A 13779-nucleotide genomic window follows, 5' to 3' on the forward strand; every position below is an offset into this window, starting at 1 on the left:
CACAGTTTTGGCACAAGACAAACCTTCCAGCTCAAATGTATATGTTTGCAAAAACGCATGCACCTAAGGGGAGGAGAGGCAGACTAAATGACGAAGATGGAGAGAGTGTGTTAGGGAATAAAATAAGTGCTGCCGTCTCTCGTGTGCTATAACTCCACTAAAGTTCCTGCTGCTGGGGCGCTGCCTCCTTTTAGAAAACAAAAACCCCTGATGCTGGGGCTTTTTCAGAATAAACTTCTATGTGTTTGTCTTACAAATTTACAAACGGTCTTTGGGCAAAACCCTTCAAGTCTCATAAGACACTTTGAAACTACATCATTCCATTATGTTTGTGTAGTTCCCGAACACGGGGTAGTTTCCACAGCATGACGTGGCTTTCGGTGCCCCACTGGTCTGGCACTTAAATGATGCAGTTAAGCTTTCTTCACCACTGCTATGATGGATGGCCGACACTCGACATGAATAACTAAACAGTCTCATAAATTAGCCAATCACTACTAATATCATTACATCCACCCCCACCGTCTGCCAACAACACACCTACTTATCCAGCTGGCTTAGCTGCAGATGTTTGCCTCATGCTAAAAACACTGTAATTTTACAATATTTTTAATGTCATATTTCACACATTACAGTCAGATTATCCACTTTAGGGTTTCGCTTATTAAAATCAAACATGGAAAATGGTGCAGTGCGATGGATCATCACCCATGAGCGAAAGCCACAGGTGACCTCGCTGTGAGCACAAGTGTCACATGCTAAGCGTAGTGAATTGATTGCCCTCAGAACAGCCACATCATTAGAGTTAATTCTCAGCACAGATGAAGGGGCGGAGGGGTGAAATGGAACACCAATACAGACTAAATTGAATTATTTTTGGGGTGAACAGAGAGTGCGGGATAACATGAGAAAAGAAACTCGAGGAAAAAATCAATTTCTGCAATAAGGGTGACTGATATGACCAAAACCTTTAAGGTAGGATTGCTTTATATCACATTAACGCAAAACAGCATTTAACGCAATATAGTAATTTTTGCTGAAAATTTAAAAGATAGATCTTTGCCGCAAAAGAAGAACCGTTTTTGGTTGTCAACAGAACCTTTTAAGTCAAAAGTTCTTAAAAGAGAAATGTCTTTCAAACCTTTTTCTAGTCTTTTGAACCTTTTGCACTATAGACTAGGGGTTGAACAAACCAGTCGACATTAATGCTCTGACGCGACCTTTAAAGCTTGATGTCGACTAGTCGCGGGTCATGTGATTTTGACGCTGTACCTTTAAGAAGAGGTTGTTCTAAGAGAGCTGCGCACAGGATGTCATTCCAACCCGCTTCAGCGGGATTCTGTCACACTCCCGGCAATAATATAGGTTATCTTGTCCTTCTTCCGCACGCATCATTAACAATGTGTCCTGTTTTCATCCGCAACATTCACGATTTGATCTGAAGCCGCAGAAGCTCGCAAGTAAAGCCTAACGTTCAATAGATTTCAGTGCGCTGTGCTTCTACACGCAGATCTTTTAATATAATAGGCTATTTTTGTAATTGTTCCCCATTTAATAAAACATGAAAGAAACAGAATAAAAAAAATGTTTCTCATATTGGCTGCTGTGTCACTGAGGTGCTGCGTTTGTAAGTCCGCTATGATAAAGCGTCTGCTGCATTAGGCTAATAAATATATTGCCGTTGTTCTAAAGTCATAGGCCGTCACAAACAAACTCGACACATTTTTCTGTTGTTTCATCTATAAGTGCACATTTCAGTTGACTTGTTGTAAATGCAAGGGAAGTTTGGTCTGAACACAGTACACACGCTTCAGATCTGAAGTAACGTTAGGATGCTGTAGAGATCCACCTGCTGCTCTCTTACTGCATAGCACCGCTACCACTGACCTCGCGCTTTAAAATAGTTTTATTTTAGTTTAATTGTTGTGGTTCTTGTGCAATAGATGAACAACAGTTCATTTGTATTTGGATACTATATTTTTAGAGGCTATTTTGTGGGAGTTCCGCCATTCTCCTGCAGCCCGCACGCACACACGAGTGTCTTACTGCCCAAACCCATCAATCCCATTGCAAAACATTCATTCCCTCTTATTTTATTTATTAATGACGTCATCGACTAGTCGACATCGATGCGACTTTTATCACATCATAGTTGACTTCAAAAAATCTGAGGTCGTTCAACCCCTACTATAGACCACTTCGTAAGATGTAAACAGTGGTCCAAAAGCACTTCTGGTTTCAGTTTTTATTTATTATTATTATTTACGTCTACATTTATGCATTTGGCAGACGCTTTTATCCAAAGCGACATACATTGCACTGTACTATACATTTGTTTCTGACTATGTGCGATTCCCTGGGGTGTTGCTAGCACCATGCTCTAACCAGTGAGCCACAGGAAAAAACATTTATTTTTATCTTACATATATAAATCTTTAAGATCTTTGTTTAACATTTCACATTAGTTATATATTTTCTGTTGGTTGTACTTTGTTAAAACATTTATGTAGTCAGGAAGTTCTTCAGGGCCAGCGTTAAACCTGCATTGTTTACGTCATCCAAAGAGGTCTATAAACAACTTTTTGTGTAACAGATGTTCTGTGGATGTTAAAGGTTCTTTAGGGAACCATACAGCCAAAAATGGTTCTTCTAAAGACCACGTCAGAACACGAAAACAATGCTGGTGTTTATAAGTAGTGGTCTATAGACACCTTTACTGTTAGTCAACATTATGAAGCGTTTTTGTGGGCGGAGCTTAGGTTGAGGCAGAAAGACCCCCCTAACCGCATAACTAATGCTAGGTAGCACATTTTGTTTGCTCGCTTTTTGACAATGACTAGAAAAAAATCGGATAAAATTTTCACACTTAAGGTCACTGACTGTCTAGGACCGCGATTGCTTTTGAAAAAGTTAACTAACGCAAGGAACCTGGCCGACCTGTACGCGCTAACTCAATGGATCCAGGGACGAACTGACAGGATAACCTCCAGTTAAGTGGCCTGACATCTACACCTAAACCAAGCGTGCATGGTAAAGATGAACTGAGAGCGTAATCATCTATAGATGCCTGCGTGTACTAACAGTGGCAAACGTTAGCAACGTTAGGATTTACTTGAACACAAACCTGACACATAACATTAGCATTCTCGCTGTTCCCTCTCCCTTTAAACTAATCCACATGTGACAACTAAAGAAAAAGAGATGACAAACAGATTCCTTTACGTTTCCTACAACTGCTAGTTGTATAACGTAACTAACAAAGTTAGCACACCCCATGCATTCAAAAGTTATCGCTACGTGAAAAATAACCTTGTTCCCCAGTTTCTGATTTGGGCATAATTTACGTGAGATATTTTTAGACACATACCCAAATCATAATCCACACCAACAAAAGACAGTCGTTTTTTAATCTAAAGTGTTATGAAGTGAAACGAAAGCATTTTTGATGATCGTTTCTGTTCAGTCCGCTCGTTTTATTGTGTTTAACTACAGCTGTCGTCTGTGTTTTTGTTTGGCAACAAGATGATATTTTAAACTCCTCATGTAGCCGAATCTGTGCTGGTTTGTATTGGCCGCCTCCAGTTTTCTCTTTGTTTTGCCTCCAGCTAATGCCATGACGCAAACGTGACGTCGTCGCAAAAGGGGTCTATAGCAGCTTTATTTTTAAGAGTGTGTGTGACACCCAAGTTAAAAACAAAAGAATGAAACCATTAAAACGAATATTATAAACAAGTACATAATATAAATTTAATAAGTTCATAAGTTAAATTCTGACTGGATAAGCAAGTCATTTTAAACTTGTTTATATACGCACCAAAGTAAACACATCAGGAGAAACAGACAGCTAAATGCCATCACATCCTCTATAAAAGGTGGGACGCAGCATTTTAAAGAGTGACGCTGACTCATAACTTCTGCTTTCGTACATGCTTCCTTGTTTTGTTACTGCGAGATGCTATAAACACGTTCAGGAAGTTGCAGTAAAGCCCTTCACAGAGTGCATAAAAGCTTCAGCAAGTGCAAAATATTCCTTTTCATGTTCACAGTTGTGTTAAATACAGATCTTTATTTGCTTTAATTTACTATTACGGTAGTACTTTTCTTAATTAGGGATACATGTACGATTCATTCATTTTCGTCTTTAATGAAGCTCTATTTATTTAAATAAAGCTTGCGTAATACAGGAGAAAATTGTGAGGTAAATAAGCATCACACATTTATTTGCATCTCTATATAACATAAACCCAGCATTCTCTAGTTGCTTGACCTCCGAGGCTTATGCTCTCCGTCAGTTATCACAAAATAGACAGGAAGCCCCCAACCTCAATCCAGAATCTAAGCCTGAATGAAAGACGCAGTGTCATCATGTTAAAGCAGCAGAGGGCGAACATCTCACTCGCTATCAGCTGCTCCGCTCTACAGCTTTATTTAGCCGTGGGAGTTGAGAGGATATCCGGTGGGTGGCGGCCACTTCCTATGTGAGACCGCAGGTTAAGCTTTGGTCACAGGTCTGCGTTGTTCTGCTAGAAAGCAGGTAGCATACGCTGAACCTGACAATACTTGGCAGGCAGAGAGCTTTCTACTGATTGCGCAAAGATCAAGAGAGTCTTTCTGAAGAGTCTGAACGCTGTGTGTTTACACAAAATTAATCTTTCTGCTTAAACAGCGGTGTTTATAATTTCACTCGGTTAGAAAAGAATCTCTTACTCTCTCTAGTCTAGAAAGCCAACATAGACAAGCAGAGCATCACAAATAACGAAATAATCCAAGTTCAACTTTCTACACTTCACCTGTTTAGCCAGACACTTGTAAACATAATCAAGTTCTTGGTTTGTTTCTGTGTGGACGGTTGCTCTGGTATTTGGCTCCTGCACAGCGGGGGGCAGCAGCGACTCGACTCCCTTCAACATTTAAGAGGTTTCAGAGGCTGGGAATGATTACCTCTCACAGGGCAATTAGTGAGTACACCACGGGCCTATATTTAGCCCGTCTCAGCAGGTCCATCACTGGGTCAGATGACATTGGTCTGTTTGTTCCACTCTGTCCCGGGTTTCCATTTACAAAGACTAGCGCTTTTTAGTCGAAGCGGGGGTGATGATCGCACATCCAAAGTTCTCCCTCTCGCTCCATCTGTCAGGTGCTCTGAGAGAGAGTTGGAGGAGAAAAGCATGGGAAAACACAGCAAACAGTGAACGGGACAATGAAAATCAGGATTATAAAACACAGTTGCCTCCAACTATGACCGTACCGAGTTTCTTTTACTGGAAGTGTGCAGTTTGTAACATGTTGATAAGGCTATTTTGTAACCCAATGGCAATTCTAATGTTGGGGAACGGTACAAAGAGGGCGAGGGAATTACGTAAGAAGCTGATTATTTTATTCAGGATATGTAAGAAATACAATTCTGAAGTCTTGTGAACACGAGAGCCATAAAGGATGTTCAACACCTCAACAGGATACAGAGACGATCATGTGACCATGTTAACTCAACCATCTTTTATCATTCGGCTCGATCACGGGCCACCTCTGCCGTGTCAGAGCCTGTCATGCGTTGTCATGGTAACAGGAGTGACGGCTCTAAAATCCAATAAGTCGCCTTCAAATTCTTCTTCTTCCTCTGAGAAACATTTATGAGAATGTATTAGAAACGTCCACGAAGATGGCCGGGCCTTTAATAGGTGCTCAACGTATCTGTGAAGACTTAACATCGCTCAGCCGAGCGCACCAATCGCAACAGCTTGGCCGTGTTCGGTGCCAAATAACTGGTATAGATTTCTCTCATAACTGCGTTTTCCCATGCCTGCGATCAAGCACGGCTGGAAAAAAAGAACCCACGTTTCACCACCGTTGTCAGGAGGCAAAACGGGGAGAGATTTTTACCCTTAGAAAACAGGAGGTTCGCCCACGCTCTCACCTGGGATCTCTCTTGGCCAGTGTAAGGAAGCCGGGAGGTTATGGGAGCCTGGGAATGTTTAGTATGAAGAAAGTGATCCGAAAGGAGCCGGAGCGGTGGGAATTAGACAGGAAACATGGAAAGTAACCCTTTCCTGCCTTAAGAGGCTGAACGGCAAGAAAAACAAGGCATTAAGGATTTGACTTATTTCCACGCTAATGCAAAGTTGGAGACCTGTCAGCATTGGTATAGGCAACAGCTAGGAAAGAATAAACGCTGGTTTTATGAACAGTATGGAAGCACGTGCTGTGGTCCTAAAGACTCTCACGTCCTGAGATCAATTGTGTGAGTCAAAGATTTTATTCTTGTTACATGCATTTCCTGCAGGCAGACATCACAGAATACCAAACCAGTTGATTATCAGTTTACAGAAACAACCAACAGCTTAAAGGGATAGTTCATCCAAAAATGAAAAGTCTGTTGTTATCTACTCTTGTTAAACCTGTATGACTTTCTTCAGCAGAACACAAAAGTACATATTTTGAAGAAGGTTGGTAACTGAACGACAGAGGAATGACTTGAATTGGTTTTGTGTCCGTCCAACAGAAGTAAATGGGTACCGGTGTTGTTCGGTTACCAACATTATTAAAAATATCTTCTGTGTTCTGCAGAAGAAAGAAATTGATACAGGTTTGAAATGACAAGACGGTGATTTAATGGTGACCGAATTTTCATTTTTTGGTGAATTATCCCTTAAAATGTTGGTTGTTTCGGTAAACTGATAATCAACTGGTTTACTCTCCTGTGATGTGTGCCCGCAGGAAATGCTCATAGCAAAAACGAAATCATAATTTTTTTTGCATTTTCTGCACCAATTCTGATTTGCAAAACAACATGGGATGAATCGAAGGAGAGTCAAATATATTAACATTCTAAGACAAATATTAAAATGAGCCAAAATAAATGAATTACGCTGAAATATGACAGCACATGTGTCTGACACTTCTTGGGAGCTTGCGGTGCACAGTCGGTGTTGGCCTGCCCATCGGTAATCAAAGCATATTATCAACCACCTGCACCTGAATGACATAATGGAGGTTCACCAATGTTTCTGAGAGAGTTGTTCAGAGGCAGAAAGCTAGTGGGACAGAACGGTCACTGGGGAGATAAAGAGAAGTTAAGCACTGCAGTATGTTCTTATTGATTTTTATAAATATTTCAAATCAATTCATGTCTGCACAGAGCTTTTCGTTTTTCCACTTGCCGGCCGGAGGACATTTCTGTATGATATTGAACATGACAAACATTACCTAGGACAGCTCAGGAGCCTGCACGAAATGAGCAACGCTGCACAATCTTGCACACAATGCGTCACATGATCACTTCCTATAAGAGGAAGAAGCCTATGAAAATGAGAACTAATTAAGATTCATCGATTTTTTTAAGTTTGGCAGAAAAAACACAAGAGTTCGTAACTGAGCTATGGAAAAATATGCCATCTAATTAAGAAGAAATGCACAACACTATATATTTCGAGTAGTTAGTGGGTCGCTTGGGTTTACTAATCAATCTCAAGGTGAAAAAGGAAGCCCTGTGTGATTATTCCGGTTTCAAGTTCACCTGACCCCAATCAACCACGCATCTTAGAGGGGTCTTTACATCACGTTCCTGTATTTAACAGCAAGAAAGAGTGCAATAAAATACAGAGGTCTACGCCAGCCCTATTTCAAATCAAAATCGACTCCAAAACAAGCATCAGGGGTCAGAACTATCAGTATCTATCAACTAATATAGTCTCCCACATGTCCCTCTCATATAAACAGAAACGAAAGAGCTTTATGAAATCAAAACAAAAATGAGTATTAATCACATAAATAACATTGTTTCTCAGAATAACAAGTAATCTTGTTATTCCTGAACCTAAAATTGGCTTACAAATAATTATTTTCCCTTGAGAAATATCCATGTAATATCCAAAGAGGAAACAGCATGTGTAGGAGGACAACGAGACGAATTCACTAAGCGGAGGAATGGAGAAAGAGGAGGAGGTTACTTTGGCAATCTGACCAGGTGATAAAATAGCAGACATGCTCGACGGACAGACTATAAAAAATGTTTGTTATCCATCAGTCAGCCGGGGCAAAATGAAGAACAGCCTGCTCTGCTTTACGCCGCGCCGTGTATGGGAAACCGATTCGAGCGTATCCGTGGGGTGACATAATTTATTTAAATAAAATTCAGATGACTTTAAATATGTACAACAAACACATCACGAGCAGGGCTTACCTAGAGTACATTGGGGATTATATGTAGCGTGACGCTGGCACTCCATTTAGCAGATGTCCTGACTGAATGTGAAGAGAGGAGGCTGTGATATGAGAGATGATTTGTAGGGTTTCATGTCACTTAGTGTACGAATGTACCCGGCTCAAATATGATTATGGAGAAAATAACAGAGACGGTTTGCTGTCGTTGCTTTTGGTGTCGAAACTTTGAGAGATGAAGGAAAGTACTGTGGAGGTGTTTCTTTAAAACTTGACGCCTCTGGGCAGGTTTTTAGTGCATTTTAATGGCCCATGCGTTTCCCAGGGAAACTCTGACACACACTATTCTCTGTCCAAGAATGAGGAGATATCCTGAAGATTTATGTTTTATCATTTTCCAGTGATTTAAGTCAAGTTATATGAGCTCTGGCTAAGGATCCAATATTCCTCTTAGCCAGAGCTTATCTTAAGCTTCATCTTAACCAACATCACCAACCGTTCCTCGTCTCCAAGGACATAATCTGTCCAAGAAAATCATTGTCATCATGCTGTTTTAAACCAAAATGCTTTTATTTTTTCTTACAAAAAAGTACATTTTTCTAAGGATGGGTACACAGCTCTTGCTAAAAACACACTCAATACCACCAAACCAAGTTCCAAGATTATTTTTTTTTACTTCTGTTCAATTCTATTGGTTGAGCTGCCAATGCATCAACATATCATCACTGTCCTTCTGAAGCCTTGTATGTCCAAATTCACTGTTTTTAGGAAATGGAAAAACACTGTACTTTTTAAATGATTAAATACTGCGTTTGCAAAGTTGGCAAGCACTTTTTAATACCTTTTAAGTTCGAATTTTGCAAAACCCAGAGACAAACATAAAGGGTGACTAAAAATAATGATTTATGACAAAAAATAAAAATCACAAAATATGGAGATACTAGGTTTGGGAAGGCCAGCGACGATATACAATTTTTTAATGCTATGTTTTTTTGTTTGTGCTTTTACGGTTTCAAGAAGCTCTCTTGAGGTTTAGCTTTCTCAATTCCTTTCTTAACCTTATGTTAAAATTCTTTACAAAGAGGTTCAGTTTAATCACGAATATTGTCAATTCCTTGCATGTACAACATCAAATGGGGGAAATTTTGGGGGGGGGAATTTATATTTTATTTGAATTTGAGTTTAATAAAAAAAATCAATATATTGTGATACTAGCTTAATCATGAACACAGTATTGTATATTGTATTATCTTATGACGTATCTTACTCATTTTACCCCTACCTACTTCAATAGTGCCTTTTCATGTTTTGTTTCTTTAAGAGATCGACTTAAAATTAATATTTTGTGATCTGCTGAAAAAACAACAACACACACCCAGGTAAAACATGAGGATGACAGAATTTAAAAGATTTGGGCGAAATAACCCCTTCGGAGAAAACGCACATTGATCAGCACAGGTGATTTGTGACTGCGACTAATTCTTCTCTCGGCTAGCCACATCTCTCCCTCTTTTTGCCTAATTGTCCGCTCTGTAGTTTCTCTTGCTGCGTAATGTTGACTACAGCTGGTCATAGCTGAACTTTCCATTCTGGGTCATGTGACCTAGTTTGGAACCGGGATGGAATTTGTTACTGACCCCTCCTTAAACCGAACCTCCCCCTAACATACATACACACGCTCTGACACAAGCATGTGTGTACGCACAAACACACACCCACACAGACGACGCGCAAATGAAGCCAGGAGAAGTTAGGTGGAGAACATGCCCAATGGGGCAATATGGGTGTGTGTCCACCTCTTCCATTCCAAAGCGAATCTTACACATAAACATTAAAAACAGATTGGGAAAGAAAGGACAGAACGAGAGGAAGATACATGAGGCCGGAGGAGAGAGGCCAGTTCGCACGGAGGAGAGGAAAGGTATCGTCCAGCTCAAGCAGCTGTGTGTTATTACTGCTCTCACCCACCCCTCCTCCCATTGCAGGAAATGAGCAATCATTTAGTACTGACAGGTACATGCCGAAGCGCCGTATCTTTCCCTTAAAACCCTGTGAATACTGCAACACAGCCGGACAGCATTAACCCTACAGACCACCGTACACCGGTGCCTGCCTGGGTCAACGTCAGTGCGTCTGTCAGTAGGTTACAAATATGTAGGTTAGAAAACGTAAAAAAATTGGTTCAAAATTAGCAAGTTCTGTGTTTACATGAGCCATAAAATTAAAGACAAAAAAGAAAATTCTGTCATCATTTACTCACCCTCAGGTTGTTTTAAACCTTTATACATTTCTTTGTTCTGTTGAACACAAAGGTAGATATTTGGAATAATGTAGTAACCAAACAGATCTCATCCCCCATTGACTTCCACAGTATTTATTTTCCTTACTAAGGCAGTAAATGGGAGATGAGATCTGTTTGCTTACTGACATTCTTCCAAATATCTTTCTCTGTGTTCAGCAGAACAAAGAAATTTGTTCAGGTTTGAAACAATCTGAGGGTGAGTAAATGATGACAGAATTTTCATTTTTGGGTGAACAATCCCCCATCAACTAAGGAAAATGACATCCGGCACCACGGGAACTCATACGATCCTCCAAAATAAATAAATAATATTGGTGAAACATCATCTACTAATATATTATAAAACATCTCAAATATTTATATTGTCAATAGAAACTTTCTCATTCGACTGCAGGTCTGGAACGAACGACTCCAAGCAAAACAGATGACCAAGTTGTGCTTTACTGAAAACAGCTTAAAAGCTTATAGCCATAAAGTGTTTCCAATGGTACACTGACATGATGAATAATCGCTCCATGCTTGTCACTTCCAGGTGAACGTTAAAAGAGAACAGAATGGAAAAAAGGTAAGACGCACACAAACACATTTTAATAATGTAGTTGGCAGAGAGCGTTCAAACAGAGAGCCAGCCTGCAGTTTATTCATCCATGAGTCTGATGCAGACTGACGTAAATGTCCTCATTACAACAGTCAGGTCGCCTCTAAACAAGCTGCGCAGTCTGCGCTTCCATAAGAAACAGGAAAGATGTGCTCAATGCTGAAGGAATTCTCCTACATCCATCCGCCCATCCATCCATCCGACACGGTTTTGCTCAATTGCCTTTTGATCTCACGCATGATCAATTTCAGATCTGCTCTTTGTACACATTATGCACAAAGTCTTATAAACAAAATCCAGTTGAAGTCAACATCTATGCGTTCCTCTTCAACTGTTTTCAATCAGCTGCATTATTTCTCTTTACATCACATGCACTATTTGAAATCATCATTATGGACAGTAATGGATTCATTTGCATTATCTATACAAAGAAGTGCTTTATCTAGCTCGATTTAAACACTCCTAGAACAGCGAGATATTTAAATATGAGAGACAGGCCAAAGTAATTGAAACGCTATTAAATAAGTGCTTTTAATCATTGCAGAATGGGCTAATGTGCTGGATCTAAAGCTTGGCAAATCACTCTAAATAGGAAGAAGGTTGTAGTCAGCACTTCAGGTACTGCATACGACAACATTTTCTCACACATGCTGAATTCAGCACTGTAAACTGTGTTTCACCACAGGGCCAGAGACAGGTCTATCTGCAAACAGAATACAAATAAACTAAATCATCGCTCCGCATTGTTTGGTCTGTTACCGTGTACTCCCTCAGAAATCTCATCTTCTGAGACAATAAGTAGTAGTACAGTAGCAAAGTCTCATTAGAACCGTACATGTGGTTATACTACAGAAACTTTCATCATAACATAAACCTCCGCCTACACTCTTCTACTGTAGGTATGAAAGTCTTTCCATAGTCATTCATAACATAAACCTCCGCCTACACTCTTCTACTGTAGGTATGAAAGTCCATAGTCATTTTTATTCCTACTATGGAAAGTCAATGGGGGCTTATTTTAAAGCAAACTACTCCTTGAACTGTTCGGCTACCAACATTCTTCAAAATATCTTCTTTTGTGTTCTGCTGACGAAAGAAAGTCATACAGGTTTGAAATGATGACAGAATTTTCATTTTTGGGTGAACTTACCCATTTACACATTGTAATGCTTTAAAGGAAAAGTTCATCTCAAAATCAAAATGGTGTTATTTTACTCACCCGCATGACGTTCAACATGTTTTAAGACCTACGGAACACAAATAAAGATATTTTAGGTGACATCCGAGAGATCATGGTTATAGTTGTTGTCAAGGTCCAGAAAAGTACTAAAGACATCGTTAAATTGGTCCATCCGCTCACAGTGGCTCAATTGAACTTTTTTGAAGCTATGGTGTGCGTTCACGAGAGCACTTCGATGCATGCGTATTCGGTTGGGCAAAAAAATGCAAGTCTTCCTCAATATCGAAATCATCAGACATTTTGAGAAAGATCAGCCTATATAAAGCGAGTTATGCTTCCGGGTTGTCAGTCAGAAAGCCGGCTTCTGCCCCCACCATATGCACATGCGTCGAAGTGCTCTTGTGAACGTGCACCATAGACTGACAAGACAGAGGAGAATATATCGATTAAAGTCGTTATTTTGTTTTGTTTTCCGCACATAAAATATTCTCGCCGCTTCAAAATAATTCAATTGAGCCACTATGAGCAGATGGGCCAATTTAACAATGTCTTTAGTACTATGACCATGATGTCTACGAGGAACCCTGAAAATCTCTCAGATGTCACCCAAATATCTTTATTTGTGTTCCGAAGACGCCGGGAGGTCTTAAAACATGTTGAAGGTCATGTGGGAGAGTAAAAAATAACACAATTTTGATTTTGAGATTAACTTTTACTTTAAAGCATTACAAAGTTTAAATGGGAATGTTCACCCAAAAATGATTTTTCTTTCAACCTTAGCACACAATTTCACATTCACATTTGTAGTTAAAAATAAAAACATGAGCAAATTAACCAAAATATTTCATACAAAATGAATAATATACACAGTGTTCTACCGGCACAGATTTGGGCCTGCATATGATGTATTAAGATGCACACATCTTCATCACATGCTCCTCATTCGCTCTCTGAAACTCTATCCTCCGTATCATCTCTCTCTCTGACACAAGCACACACTCATAACCCTACCAGGTTCCTCTGAGGCCATAACATCATGTGTTTATGTAACGATGAGCTTCAACTTCGAGAAACACAATCTTTTTTGCATCATACACGCTGACCACGCCCTTGTCCCACAGGCCATCTCAAAAATCTCTCACACACTGCTGCAGCAGGTTAGTAATCTACTAGCGCAAGCCGATAAATTTCATCAATCAATTTAATGTGGAAAGGGTGAACCATGGTTTTAAGAAATCTGCCATTGGGGAGAGGGACAGCATTCCTCAACCATTAAACGATGACTACCAATCTCTCGGTCAACTGACTGACCACAGAAACACGGCTCTCCATTACAGGCCACTGAGAGGAGCCTGAAGGAATAACTGAGGTTTGGCGTAGACGATACGGAGCCAAACGTTATAGAATTAACTGCCTAGGTGAGCGAATTACATTTTAACGAGATACATTTAGTTATAGTTGTCCCTCTATAAAATCTAAAGCAATGCATTGTTAGAAAAATCTTTAAAAGTCATGTTTTGGTTGAAAAGTGAGTAAGATATT

The 13779-nt window shown here is 39.9% G+C and overlaps 1 protein-coding gene across 4 annotated transcripts in view; it reads right to left on the bottom strand.

Moving 5' to 3' along the window:
* znf438 (zinc finger protein 438) overlaps positions 1–13779 on the bottom strand; it is a 54091-nt gene that overhangs the window by 27008 nt on the left and 13304 nt on the right. Inside the window, exon 2 of one of the 4 annotated variants that reach the window (XM_057358457.1) lies at positions 12277–12304. The exons of the other annotated variants lie outside the window; for them this stretch is intronic. The gene's annotated coding sequence lies outside the window, so the exon portion shown is untranslated. The remainder of the gene's footprint in view (positions 1–12276; positions 12305–13779) is intronic. 4 annotated transcript variants of the gene reach the window in all.

This window comes from Triplophysa rosa, linkage group LG18 (assembly GCF_024868665.1).
Source record: "Triplophysa rosa linkage group LG18, Trosa_1v2, whole genome shotgun sequence".
In the NCBI taxonomy this organism is placed as follows: Eukaryota; Metazoa; Chordata; class Actinopteri; order Cypriniformes; family Nemacheilidae; genus Triplophysa; species Triplophysa rosa.